Below are 16,070 nucleotides of genomic sequence, written 5' to 3' on the forward strand. Positions count from 1 at the left end.
GAATATAATATTGGATAATTCACACATATTCGTATCCCGACAGGCCTTGTATGAGGTGAGTAAAGATTTATTTTTTTATTCTCTGAACGCATGGCGAATGAAATTCAGTGCCCTAGTGAAGCCGCTATGTGCAGGAGGTATATCGCTGTATAGGGACATGTGATTCATGTGTGGATGAATGATTAAGTTTGATTTATTTTTCTATGAACTTTGCTTTTTGCGAAGCAGCGGTTGGTTGTTGAGAGTGATTGCATTATTGATGTGTCTTGTTTCCGTGGTTGCTGACATGGTTAAATCATTGTTAGTTATTTATTATTTAGATTATCACCTTTATTAGGAATATTTTTCTGGTAATTATGTTCTCAACCAGAATCTGATGGATCAGTTTTGGATACAACAAAGATTCAGTGGCGGATCCGAAAGGGCCGGGGGGGGGGGGGGGGGGGCATCGGATGCACGTACCCCGATCAAAACGGAAGGCTCCCGATGGGAGGGGGAGGGGGGGGATGGATACAGGAGGCACAGAATGCGACTTACAGGCTGTGAACAATTAGAGTTGTTTTGTTTTGTTTTTGTTTTTGTTTAGCTTGTCACAGATTATTCGGACTTTTGCCTCTCCTCCAGAAATTTTTGACTCTACCACTGTACATTATGATAAATGCATTTTTAACCCGACATGCCATATTTTTTTCTTCGGGCACACAATAAAGGGCAATTCATATAGGCCTACTTCTACACAGACTTCATGCCCTTTCTGGCTAATGGCTATCAACAAATACCATTTCCTCTTAAAACATGGCGAATATTTTCACTTTTGATTTGAAAAAATTAAATACCGTTATATACATGTAATTATGTCTCTCGGAATTCGTAAACGTGCACTGATGATCAGGAATAAACAGATCCTCAACACATCCGCTTGTATCATATTTCCACCTGACCATATTCCCAAACCACTATCATATATTTATGTGTGAGTGTGTGGGGAGGGGGTTGGCTGAAACCCAATAGACACACATTATTTTTTAAATAGTATACTAGAATTCGTTTGGGAGTTGGAACCAATCCAGATTATAGGCCTTGCAGCTTGTACATTCATGCCAGAAACGTGATGGTTTGAAGAAGAAGAAGAACACGAAGAAGGAGAAGAATAATAATAATAATAATAATAATAATAATAATAATAATAATAATAATAATAAGAAGAAGAAGAATAAGAATAGGAAGAAGAAGAAAAAGAAGAAGAAGAAGAAGAAGATTAAGAAGAAGAAGAAGGAGAAGAAGAAGAAGAAGAAGAGGAGGAAAAGAGGAGAAGAAGGGGAAGGGGAAGAAGAAGGAGAATAATAAGAAGAAGAAGAAGAAGAAGAAGAAGAAGAAGAAGAAGAAGAAGAAGAAGAAGAAGAAGAAGCTACAAACATAAATGCTATATTAATTTATAAGAATTTGTAATAAGCATGTTGAGTATAATAAGGTCTGTTTTAAATGGGGGTCATGATAGGATAAACACTCAGTCAAACTGCCTTAGACGCTTTTTGTTGAAGGCTGATTGTCTTTTCCCGGCAAATACTCATTCTTGTTTCTTTTATTATGCTACTAATGTATAAACAAACAAAAAAGACAAGAAATCAAACCTTGAAATGCTTGATAAATGCCTGTTTAGCAAATAACAACCAAATAAAAGTGAAATGTAATACCGCTTCTTTCGAATTGCAGTTTCAGTACCGGAATATTAAGTAACAATGAGTATATACATTACAAACTTGATGCAGAATTTTTGTCTTTATCTAGAAACTAAGTTTGATTGAAGATTCATATGAAATCTTTTCACAGTCGCATGAAACATTTAATTTTGATGTCAGTATCATACGTTGTGTGTGCTTTTATGCGGCTCATACACTGTCGCTCATATAGGTGGAATATTTTTGTTTTACCCCAATTTATGGAATTATTTTACAAATAATTTAAAAATAATAGATCCAGATAAAAGTATGCATTTTCAGATTTTATTGAATAATAATTTGCAAATGTGTGTTTTGCGTGACTGATAAAGCATGTGTATGATTTTATGCTTATCAAATAGGGGACCTACGCCCTTAAGTCATAAATTACAGTATTGAGGATTAATGCCCTAATGGCTAGGGTAGGGGGCAGTTTCACTAAATTAAAAAAGAAAAGAAAATGCAATAATTTTTCAATAATTTATTGCATTATTGAAATTTTATTGCATTTTCTGTTTTTTTTTATTTATGAAAACTGCCCCCTACCCAAGCCCCCGCTGCGTACAGTCATGGTTCAGTGACAAAGCAATGGCCTCGTAACTGTGAGGCCCCAGGATCAAAACCGTGTCGATGTGCTATATTAGTGCCCTTTTGTGGGGCATTAATCCTCATTACTGTCATTTATGACTTAAGGGCGTAGGTCCCCTTTTTGATAAGCATAGAAGCATACACATGCTTTAGCAGTCACGCAAAACACACATTTGCAAATTATTATTCAATAAAATCTGAAAATGTATACTTTTATCTGGATCTATTATTATTAAATTATTTTTAAAATAATTCCATAAATTGGGGTAAAACAAAAATATTCACTATGAACATAACTGACAAAGAAAGCGGACAAAATATACAGTTCCTCAGGTAGACAAAGGAACATCCCTTCACTGCCATTATGTACAAATGTGTAGAACAGGTGTCACATGCATATTCACCTTTTTACATAATAGCAGTGAAGGGATGTTCCTTTGTCTACCTGAGGAACTGTATATTTTGTCCGCTTTCTTTGTCTGTCATGTTCATAGTGACTATTCCACCTATATGAGCGACAGTGTATGATATAGCATCAATTTCAGTCTCAATGTATATTTTCACAAAGTACACGAATGTTTGAGTATAATATACTAGACCCTCTACCTCTATCACTGTCGTCCTCTGTTTGACCCTCCCCCTCCCCCCTCCCCCCCCTCTCTCTCTCTCCCTGTCTCTCTCTCTCTCTCTCTCTCTCCGTCTTCCTGTCTTTCTCCGCTCGTTCTGATGTTTTCACTTCAATCCGAGGGGAAATCATTTTGCCTGGATAACACACTAGGGCTTGCCTAAACCTGTATACTAATCAAAATTGAATAAGCGCTGTTAAAAGTAATTCCTCAATGAAAACGAGATATATAGTGATGTTACAATGTTTTGAAACCAAAAAGTAATTTGTATTCATGCAGGGGCGTAACCATACCCTGGCCTCAGTAGGGGCAGAACGGCTTGTGGGGGGGGGGGGGGGAGGGGGTGCTCTCCTCTATTTTTGAAAGAAACGGTAATTTTTTTGCGTACATGTATATGTCTATATTTATTTCGTCTATGTGCTTTGACTTGGCAATTATTTTTAAACTTTTTATTTGCACATCCACTGCTTTTCGGGAAGCAGTGGATGTGCAAATTGTCATCATTACTTTCCCCTCCTTCGAATACGCTAGACGTGTTGGCATTTATAATCAAGGTTACCGAAACCAAAACGTAATTTTCCCTCTCTATTTTTTTTCTCTCTCTCTCTATCTCCCTCCCTATGTCTGTCTGTCTGTCTCTGTCTCTGTCTCTTTCTCCCGCTCTCTCTCTCTCTCTCTCCCTCTCTCTCCCTCTCTCTCTCTCTCTCTCTCTCTCGCTCTCTCTCTCTCTCTCTCTCTCTCTATCTATCTCTCTCTATCTCTTTCTCTATCTTTCTATCTATTTATTTATCTATCTATCTCTCTTAAAGGTACTATGTCCCATTTGCAGGCCAACAAAAATGAAAAGGTTAAATTCCAACGGCATTCGAAAGACGATACTTATTTAGAACTTCCCACAAAATGAAAGGGCCTGAAAATGTCTTTTTAGTGGGAAAATTACAAGCATTAGTTGTTTAATCGACTTTGGTGATTGCAATCATTTTAGTAATAATCTGATTTTTACACCCTTGTACCTAATGGTCGTACGTTTATTGCTGCTCAAAGATTCAATCAGTTTAATTTTGGCCATTACAAGAATTTGATTATTGTAAACAAACGCTTATGTACATTTACAGCTCATTGTATGCACAATGTATGCTATTACCAAAGAAAAAAGGTCAGTCAGTCACTCAATAGTGTCTGGCAGTGAAGTCTACTGTAGAAAGTAAACGGGTTTTCTTGAATAATCTGAATACTAGGACACTGCTAACGTTTGAATTTCACATATAGGACATATACATTATTCATACACAGTTTTACAGAATTTTATGTTGGTTGCAAATGGGACATAGTACCTTTAAAATGATTAATCCTGCCGAGGTTGCTCATTAGTTTCCTCTCTACGTGTGGAGCTTTTTGGTTTGGTTTTGAACCGCGGTGTACCGCGGAAATGAATAATTAATAATTGAGAAAGTGCGTAATATCGTTTCGGTGAAGTGTGAATATTTTCAAGCCTAGACACAAACAAGACCACCAATTATTACAGCATCAACAGCAATTTGAATCACGGTGTATGATAGGTTCTAAAACTATCATATGCAATTGTATGACGTTATAGATGACTATATATATATATATATATATATATATATATATCGCACTTTAATACGGGATTACCGGGGAAAGGGGATTTTGGGGAGGGGGCGGGAGGGAGAGGTTGGGAGGGGAAGGGGCTCATGGCAGATCTTAATAGATTAATTGTCATAGACTTGAGTAGGTGGCTGAGTGCGTGTGTGTGCGTGTGTTCAGGTTCCAGCTCATCAATCTGCTGGCTCTCAATGCGGAAAATATAGGTGAAAAGTGAAAAAAAAATCTTTATTTACATACAATATTCTCAGAAAGTTGTTTTCTTGACTGACGAATTTGAATTGCAGTACATTACATTTGAAAAGTAAGAATGAATGAAATGTGTAAATGACTGAAATGATTGTGTTCAATTTGGGAAAATGTAATGTACATGTAGTGCAAGTGTATTTAATCTCTAGTTCTAAATTATCATCAGATTATGTAAAGATGCAACTATCGGTCTCCCCATTTTAAAGGTAAGTGTATTTAATCTCTAGTTCTAAATTATTATCAGATTATGTAAAGATGCAACTATCGGTCTCCCCATTTTAAAGCTTATCTGCCGTAGTTTACAGGAGGGATTAGACTGCCCTGCAAGGTCACTGGACAGGTGGTTATCTCATCAACTCAGCTCTCAGTTAACATAAGAAAAAGAGGATCATGGGGGACCAATGGTCACCGGTTAGGCATTGTTTGTTATATAGAGGGCGCAAGTAGCTACAAGTAGTGCAGTGGGCCTTTAAAGGATTTCATTTTGCTTCAAGAACGCAGGCGTAGACTGAAGTACAATTAGTGTCAATTTGATGAGGCAAGGCCACTTTATACAGTCATTTGGTAAACAAATCTGTTCCTAGATGGATTAATTGAGCAGCAATGCTATATTTAATAAACTTATTGTAGCCCCCATTATATATTTTGCCCACACAGAGATCATTATAAAGCTACGCACTAAAGCCACAAGTGGGGCACGATAATTCCCTAAAGACTTTCAGAATATTCTTGTGCCATTTGTAAATCTTTCCATAACCTATTACAACACGTATAAGGATGATACAATAATGGTGACGGTAGCGCGTCTGGATGCACACACAACTCATTAGCAAATTTATTGAGGCCGACTTGGAGTATGATCATTCTCTAGTTTTTCAGAATTTGCATCATTATGTCATTTTCTGGAGACCATTTCAAGGTGTCAAATAACGCTATCTACAGTGCAGTCTGATGGCAAACCTAACCATGGTAATACATTCGCAAACTTTGAAAAGAAATAGTATTGGCATGATTATTCTCTGCAATTCAGAATGAGATATTCATGATTATAATCCATAATGTATGCTATATTTACATGTACTTGTGAATGTCTTGATATTATTCCATGGAATAATTTAACGCTGCGTCTAATTTGCATTTTAACGTCTCATTTAACTCCTTAACTGACTTATTAAGGCCACAGGAGAGTCACTTCCTTTGCACGTTAAGAGCCTAGTGCACTATTCGCATGAGATTAGGGGAAACCCCCGTGTAGTGGTCCACCTGCGATGGCATACTCTGAAAAAGACCCGAGTGTTACAGTGAATCAGTTCGCTTTTCGCCCTCCAGGCAAAGGTGTCACCTAATACTTAATAAGTATACTGATAATTAGCGGACTCGATAGAGCGTCCTTAATTATAGGGCATGATAATTCTATTCTTTTCCAGACCTTGATAATCTCCATATTACATCATGTTACATAATAATAATAATAATAATCATAATAATCATGTTACATAAAAAAGATATTATCTTTTTGATAGAGTATTTCAAGAACTCATAACGGCATTGATGCCCACAAATAACTCGGTTGACATTTGCAAACTCATTCGGGCGCAATAATATTGTCTTTTCAGAAATTGTGCAATGTGCATGCACTTTTTTTAAAGAGTTTATGCCCAAGAGATAATCGCCATGATTACTACATCCAAGTCACGTATCAATCGTACACAATAAAGCTTAATCAAACAGAAACCTGATAATATCAAGTTTGTAATGTCCAATCAAGTATTTCAAAGAGTAATAACGCTCGACCTTAAATCTGAAGTCGCACCGCTACTAACACCGTAACAACGGACCGACAACAGACTGGACAAACGATTGCATTATCACCAATGGCCGAGAATCTGTTGGTTTGTAGTCAGAGTGGAGTCGGGGTGGATTCGGGTGAATTCGGGTAGCATTCGGGGTGGATTTGGGGTGGATTCGGGGTAGATTCGAGGTGGATTCGGGGTGGATTCGGGGTGGATTCGGGATGGATTCGGGGTAGATTCGGGGATGTATTTGGGCTGGATTCGGGGTGGATTCGGGGGTAGATTCGGGATGGATTCGGGGGTGGATTCGGGGTAGATTCGGGGTGGATTCGGGGTGGATTCGGGTGGATTCGGGGTGGATTCGGGGTGGATTCGGATGGATTCGGGGTGGGTGGAGTCGGAGTGGAGTCGGGCGGGAGCCGAGGAGGAGTCGGGGTGGAGCCGGTTAGGCGATGTGACTGAGACATTATACCCATGTCACACCAACGCGTCCGACACCAGACCGAACAAAATTACATAACCCCCGAATTGCCAACAATTGGTCGGTTTGGAGTCGGTATGGAGTCGGTTTAGCGGTGTGACTGAGGTATGAAACGACTCCAGACAGTCTCCGAACAAACATACCGATTCGTAAACATGTTAAAGTTCTCGTTCAGTCACTTGTCGGTCTAGTGTCGGTCGCGTTCGTGTGACAGAGGTATGCCTTCTCTTTGCTTCCCACACAGAACTATGGCTATCACTCGCGATGTCTAGTGTGACCTCATTAGGGAGTTAATTGATCCAACAAATGGCATAATCTTTTGAATAAACTGATACGTGCTTGATCAAACACACGATATTCTATGATAATGAGAAGACGGATGTTCTTTCACCATGGACACAGCGGCCAGGAGTGACATGTGACATTGAAGACAGTAGGAGAGAAAGGGAGAGAGAGAGAGAGAGAGGGGGGGGGGGTGAAAGATAGAAGAGAGGGAGAGAGAAAATGGGAAAGAGAGAGAGAAGGGGAGAGAGAGAGAGAGGGGAGAGAGAGAGAGGGGAAAGAGAGAGAGAAAGAGAGAGAGAAAGAGGAGAGAGAGAGAAAGAAGAGAAGAGAGAAAGATAAAAGAGAAAGAGAAAAAAGACAGAGGGAGTGGGAGAGACAGAGAGAAAAAGAGAGAGAGAGAGAGAGAGAGAGGGGGGGGAGTGGGAGTATATTCTGTCTTTTATTCTGATGTCTGTCACTTGTATCTTGATTCTCAAAGTTGATTTTTCCTTCACTTTTATCACTCGTCCAAGTTTCCTTCTCTCGATCGCACATACTAATGTGAGCATGAATGAATAATCGACTAACAACTCCGAAAAAAAGGACAGTAAATTTCATATAATTTTTGTAGGAGTTTGATCAAACAGAACTTGGTGTAATAAGAGCCAATGTGTGGGGAAACCATCTTGTCCAGTATAAACAAACCTGCAGTAGTCGATGTAATTACTGTCAGCATTACGCAAATAATGAATCAATACCTGCCGGTTTATTACCAACACGCATATATTCACGCATTCATACAACGTACATATTCCTGCGTCGCTGATTGGTGGATTCAGCCGGATCACGTGACATTACTGTCGCCACTTTCCTCATTGCGCTCGATAGTGTATCAATGAACCGGGTGTGAAATCAATGCGCAAATCATGGCGTGACACAAATAGTGTTGAGTCAACATACGGAAGTAGCGTGACGAACGAGGTGATGAGAGGAGGGAAATTATCGGCGACATTATTAACCAAATTTGATCAGGTGCCAAAACACAGGGTTGATTGAGGTCACGTAAAGGTCACTGAATGGTTGAAATAAATAAATACATGAAAATGAAAATGTAAGGAAAATATGTTTGTCATTCAAAGTCAATAAAACGACTAGAAATAGCATTAAAATCAAGATAGAAGGAAATCCTTTTTCTCCTACGAAGAAAAAGTGCTCATTAGTTTTGTTTTCACTTTTGAATTCTCAAGACAATGGACTTGCTTTATATAAAACAAGTTGATATTGGACTCTCCTTGGATTAAAAAAAAGCTGCATTAATCCATTGTTCTTATTATTAAATAGTAAAAATTATCCCATGATAAAACATTCAGACTGAATCATGTTCAATTGTCTTGAAATTTACCATCTGCAGACATGGCAGGTTTTGAAAAAAACATGAAGAATGAGAAAACAACGTTTAGCACGAACAACGAGTAGCTCTCACATCAGTGAGTAGATCGTAATTATAGGACCTATTTCTGTTAAAAATTAGTGGACTATTTTTGAAGAAGAAATATTATTCTATGCAATTTTCCTGTTTGCGGTCAAGTTTAAGAATTAATTCTACCCTAGATAGATTAAATAAAAGGTCGCTGAATTCATAACGATATGTGTCAAGGAACGACTTGCTGTTTTAAAAAAAAGTGTTTTCAAGCTACAATAATTGCACATTCAGGAATTCATAACATAATTTTACAACACATGACATTGAACAAATTCTGTCCTACATTCTCAAAAAATGTTACAAACAAATTCGAACGCTGAGTTGGTGAAATAATATAGGCCTAGAGGGAAAAGATAACCTTCCTTGTCTTATGAAGAAAAAAAACCCCATTTTTTTCCACATAAGTATTTAAACTATAATTCTGACAATTATAGTCCCCAGTACAACTATTTAACAATGATTTTTTTTTTAAATCTGGGAAGGGGTGTCCCCCAACTTCTCTCAAATGACAACAGTCATGTTACATCCGTTGCTTCACCCTTTCTACGCCTCTTCAAATATTTGAGAATACTCCTCGACACATTGATCGTGCAGTAGTAGAAAGGAGGTGTATATTCTTCGCTAATTGGTGTCTGGTTGATCGAGATGACATGCATATAAATCCACAACTGATCGGAATAAGCAATCAGTGATGCATTTTTAATCGCCGTATATCCCTAGAGAAATTAGACGAACAACTTGGGTAGTATGTGATGGCAATATCTTGCCCTCGCCCCTCATTATCATGAAAAAGAACAACTACAAGAGTGTATACATGTACAGCTTTAATCTGCTAGAAATACAATATGAGAAATAATGATGTGCTTGCTGATTAAGCTTGGCCTATGCTTGTGTGGTGTTTCATGTTTCATTTTTTTCTACTGCTTTCATAACATTAAAATAGCGAGCACATGGAGGAGAAATTCAGACACAATTTTTAGTTCATTTAGGCAATCGTCGGCGACTGCCCGTTGTTTTTTGTTACTAATAATTGCTGTTATTGTTATAGTTCATGTTCCTGTTTAAGAGCATACATTGTATATTCTATGCATCGTCAAGATAATGATCTTGAAGACTATTCACAATGTTAGCATAGTACGTGGCCTAGTTGTTGAGGGTCATTGGCCTATGTTAGGTCGGAGGGAGGGGGCACAGATCCTAATGCATCTATGGGGATAAGTTGCGGGGATTAAAGCAATCGAGCGGATTCGTTATGTTTCTTTTTTTTCTCCTCTTTTCTTTCTCATTCATACCATTTCTCCTTGTTTGTATTCGATGATGGGGGGGGGGGGGCGATATGCCTATATCTCAGTAAGCCTCTGAGTTTCACCATAATGAGGAATGCATAGATGGTTATATAGATAGATAAATCAATGAATAAATAAATGATAAAGTAAACAAATAAATAAATAAATCGATAACAAATTTTGAAAGGCTCTAAAGGTATGTATTTCCTTTAAAATGTTGAAATTTGACTTTAATTTACACCCCTTCACGACAAGAGTCCAAGAGTCGTCACCCCGAAATGAAAGGTGAATAAATCATGTTTGTAATTCATGGAAAGTGCAGAACACTTGAGTTCGGTACCTTACTGTGAAGTGTATGGTGGTTGTCATGGTGACAAGTATTCCCTGAGGTTCATCCTTTTATGATTTTGAAAATGAATCGATCCTAATCGTTCTCTATTTTGTCTTTATTTCTCCTTCTTTCTTCTTCTTCTTTCGCGCCCTCTCTCTCTCTCTCTCTCTTTCTTTTTCTCTCTATATACATACTAAGAAAAAATGGTGCAAGTATGCACCTTTAGGGGTGCAAACCGATGCAACACTGGCAGCACCTTTAGGAGTTAAATCCTGCACCCTTTTTAAAGGTGCAATCATGCACCCTTTAAAAGGGTGCCAGACTGAACCTTTTAGGGGACATGTTAGTCCCCTTTATGGTTCAATCCTGCACCTTTAGGGGTGCAAACCGATGCAACACTAGCAGCACCTTTATAGGTTCAATCATGCACCCTTTAAGAGGGTGCCAGATTGCACCTTTTAGGAGACATGTTAATACCCTTAATGGTTCAATCCTGCTCCATTAGGGGTGTAAACCAATGCAATAACAGCACCTTTAGGGGTTCAATCCTGCACCCTTTAAAAGGTGCAATCTTGCACCCATACTCAAGGAATACTCGTGAAATTTTCTCGTACACAAATACATATTAAACATGCATGTTGTTTCGTGGTTAGTAATCATATAATCAATATATCTATTGCTAAAACGTGAATGTAATTGTAACAAGATCAGACAAAATAATCTATTGGTTAATGATTGCCGAAGGAAAATACAAATCACAAAATTGATGTGCATTGTCATAATTTGCTTAACAAATCATGATAAATGTATTTGTATGTGAACACGTGTAAAGTAATCATGAATATGCATGCGATATGCAAAATTTTATTTTGCACCCTTTTTTGGTCGATAGGGTTCATTTTTGTAGGAAGGGTGCAAAATCTTATATTGCACCCTTTTTTTAACCCCTTTTCCTTTAATAGGGTTCATTTTTATGTAAAGGGTGCAAACTCTTATTTTGCACCCTTTTTTCTTAGAGTGTGTATATATATATCTCTCTCTCTCTTTCATTTTCTCTCATACCCCTTGTTACAATATATCAGTATGATTGTCTGTACTCCCTTTATTCCACATGTTACAGTTAAATACTACATATAGAGCTATTTTTTCCAATTTCTTGAAAAATTCGTGCAAGGAGAAATGGGACCGTTTTTACAATGCCTTAGGTGAAATCAACGGTAACTACCAAATGAATCGACCCAGAGTGCTTGCTATAATAGCGTAAAGAAGACCAAATAAGAATCTTTACAGGTCAGTCGGTAGCTAAAATCCGGGGCTACAAACCAGCAGTAAAGGTTTAGCATTGCCCGCGGCTTGTCCACTGCCTTGCTGACTCTGGAAGTTCAACGTGGTTAGATTTAAGTTCATGACTGGAATACTAATTATAACAAACAAACAAACATAGAGAGAGAGAGGGGGGTAGAGGGAGGGGGAGAAGAAGAAGAATATGAAGGAGAAAAAGAAGAAGAAGAAGAAGAAGAAGAAGAAGAAGATGATGAAGAAGAAGAAGAAGAAGAAGAAGAAGAAGAAGAAGAAGGAGAAGAAGGAGAAGAAGAAGGAGAAGTAGAAGGAAAAAGAAGAACAATAATACTTTTTTTTTTAAAGCCAAAAATAAGAAGGAGGATAAGAAGAAGGAGAAAAAAAGAAGAAGGAGAAGAAGAAGAAAAGAAGGAGAAGGAGGAGGACAAGAATAATTTTGAGGCATTTTTAATTGATATCTCAGATGCTTAATACACTATCCCCACAATTCCTGTCAATTAAACAATTTTTATCACAAAAGTTCAATCATTTTTGTTTGTAGTTTACCATTCAAAACTTGTCATTTGCACTTACACTTGAATATTTCCTTTTATGGGAATACAAATTAGAATTATTATTTATGCAATCACGTCCTATATTAGAAAGTGCCCTCCAAAGTTCTCAATCTGCCCTCTCTCTAAACAACTCACGCTTCGAATAAAACAAAGAAAGATACATTTTCATTCCATCGGATTGTTTTCTTTTATTGCGCCAGACCTAATTCGATTTGACTGTATTATTATGCCGGACCTTTCGACTCTCTTTATTACAGTCCGGGTTCAAAGTCCATATATATATTGCTTCTTTTCTTAAATTACTATACGAGTTGCAATATATTTGACTGTTTTATACCGGACTTTTTATTTCTCTCTACCACCATCCCGAAATCCAGATTTACAACCACATTACTTCTTTTCTCCAATTTATTAGTTAAAGAGTCGCATTGTATTTAAAATGACTGTTAGTGGCTCTTTAGACCTAACCATATACTTTGCTTGATACCAGGCCGGATTCAAAGTATATTGCTTTCTTCTTAAATTACTAAACCTGCTTAAAGGTAAAGACCAGTATTGGAAATGCCCCAATTTCAAAAAATGAAATGGAAGCTCTCATTACCAATCATATGAAAGAATATGTTTTGACTAATACATGATGATAACAAATTTGCCAGGAAACAGCCTAATAATTCATTTATTTGGTAAATTTGTTTCTCTCATGGTCTGTGAGATATATAGGGTAGTCCCATATACATCTTTCTGTGTATAGTGCTTGTAACTTTACGAAGAATGGGCCAAATTTCTTATCATTTTGATGATTCCAGAACCTTGCAGATGCTAGATGCTAGATGATCAACCTTTTCTGATCGATTCCACAACGTTTCTTTCACAATGCAATCGCATGACCATAACTGGTCTTTACCTTTAAATTACTAAACCTGCTTAACGAGTCGTAGTGTATTTCACTGATTTGTGTAATTTACTTATATTTATTATAGTCCAGATTCAAAGTCCATTACTTCTGTTCTTCAATTACCGAAAGAGTCGCATTATATTTGGTTGTTTAGTACTAGTAGCCGTAACCACAATACGTCTCACAGGGCATGCAGAGTCATATAACTACATTGCTTCTTTTCTAAATTATTTTCTAAATTTGAATTGAATGTGACTGTTAGTACATGTAACTCTTTATTAAAGGGGCATTACGGGATTTGCACAGAGAAAATCTCAAAACTTGTAAAGGAGCCAAGACGTTGTAAAAAATGATATTTTTTCTCAAGTATGGTGGCAAAATATTCATTATCAGCAAACGTATTGTCATTTTTCTTTTCAGATTTGAATTTCGCAACTTAAAGTGTTTAATTCACCCAGTTGTTGTGTACAAAATGAGGGCTTCAATTTTCACGGACAGGGAGAAAACCTCAAAGCATTTCGATCTGAAATTTCGTATATATTTTCATAAACTCGCTGCTACAGATACATTTTGAGTATAATTTTTGAGGGCTTGCAAACCATATACTTCCCTTTGTTAAAGTCCTCATTCAGAGTTCATGGCTACTTTTCTAGGATTACATCAGGAACAACGGGACAAATAGTAAGGTGATTCTATACCAATAGGTAGCTCTGATAAGAATTTGGTCTTCAAACAGTGGCAAAATGGAGGAAAAGGGCAATTTTATTTGCTTTCCGTATCGTGATTTAAAATAAATTCATCTTATCGTTGAAGATAACCTTTAGTGTTCTGATTGCCATGGTCTGACTTGGCCTCGTTTCAGGCTAAACAAGTTTTTTTTTTTTTAATGAATATACAATATACTGTCTTTGAATTGTAAAGCTTGATTTTATAGCCAAATTCGTCCTGGATATTTGATCATTGCAAGAGAACCTAGTAAAATTAAAGTTGCAATCGATTTCTAAATGGCAATTACCAATGGCCAATCAAGATCATCGTTGCATAAACATATACAAAATTAGATCCATTGACCAATCAGAATAGTTGTTTCAAATTTTGCAATTGATTGCAAACCTTTGTCCAGGTTATGTTAAAATCTTAGGAATTTTAGGAAGTTGATGCAGATACAAGGTGAAAAAGGTGAGATGGAACTGGAAGCCTGACTGCTGAAAATACAGTATACTTACATAATCCGGAATAAAAAGGAAAGAAAAAAATAAACATTATATTTGCCTTGACGACAATCTACCTCTAAAAGCTCAAAATCTAAAATGCCACCTTGAACAGAAACAGAAAATCCTTATTGACCCCTGATACCATTCTGTGTAAAATGGTTGATGTCCTCCAAATAACACTTACATTTTAACACTATCGACTAGTAAAGCATTGAATCTGGGTAAGAAAATCTAGTTAAAATAAGAAAATATGGGTAAAAAATATAGGTAGGAAAATGAGAATTCTCGAAGTGCAAGGTGTGAATCATCACACCTAGTGCTATCATTCGTGTGTGGGAATTCAGCAGTGATGTTAATTCGATTATTGTATTCCATATATCTATTGTATTGCTTCAAGACGAAAGACAGACGACCCGGAAAATTCTGTGTAATGTGTACTATAATCTTTAACATTACAATGTGATTATTTGAGTTGTACTAGCTTACTTATGAAGTATAAGCAACATGTCTGTGAACATTAGTATGATAACAAACTTTGTCAACTGTGGATATTTTGTTGACTTTCAATGATAAAGACAATTTGCAGAAGGTAAGCAATTAGCTGTATTACATTATGACATCAATTTGGGTGTACCGGTCTCTAAAACCCTTACATTTCATTTCTGAGACTTTATACATGCATATGTCTCCTCAAAATCTGACAACCATGCAAATACTAAAACAAATCAAAAATAGCAATGGAAATGAAAATATGTAGGTCAAAGGCATGTTAAAAATATAATTGGGGAGGAGAATTGCCACTGCGATTAACATTTAATGAACTTTGTACAGGTTTGTTTATTTGTTTGTGTCTATATAACTATGTCTATAACTCCCGTCTTGTAATGGATCTGTGTTCGCAAAATTAGGCAATTTACTCTTTATATCCTCATGCTTGAGCTTACATGCTTGAACCATTATGCACCTACTCAATCACTGTCTAGAACCATGATAATAACACAATACTGGGTCTTTACTTCTCTGTCCCTATTTTTTCACTGATTTTCACTTTTTCTATTCTTTTTTTTATTTAATTCATTATCGAGCAATAATAGATTAAACTGATGATGTCAAGTATTGGTTGTCAGTAACCTGCATGAGGGATTGCGGGACATTTCTCTCTGTCAACTATTTTCCTTATAATTCAAATATGCGGGCATTTGGAGATCAGTCCTTTTCAGTGAACATTTCTACTATGATATTTTACTAAACTGATTTCATAACAAGAATGGAAAAGCTCACAAATTATTATTCAGGCATCTTTACCAGAACTCACTCTTCTCCTTAGAGAGAAGGTTGAGTTCTGGGGAGAGGTGAAAATAGTTTTGTGTGAGCGTTGTTATTGTTATTATGAAAGTGCGGAAGAACACCAGAGAAAAAATGTTCACCGAAAAGCATGGCTCTTCAAATGCCTTCATATTCTAAATATGACATGTACACTGTAACAGCTTTAAAATGAGGACCTCATCTTTATGCCACATGTTCGTGTATTCCCATATACATCTTTCTGTGTATAGTGCTTCTTACTTTTAACCAAGAATGGACCAAATTTCTTATCATTTTAATGATTCCAGAACCTTGCAGTACACACCAATACTTATATGCTAGATGATCAAACTTTTCT

This window comes from Strongylocentrotus purpuratus, unplaced genomic scaffold, assembly GCF_000002235.5.
Source record: "Strongylocentrotus purpuratus isolate Spur 01 unplaced genomic scaffold, Spur_5.0 spur5_scaffold_17, whole genome shotgun sequence".
NCBI lineage: Eukaryota > Metazoa > Echinodermata > Echinoidea > Camarodonta > Strongylocentrotidae > Strongylocentrotus > Strongylocentrotus purpuratus.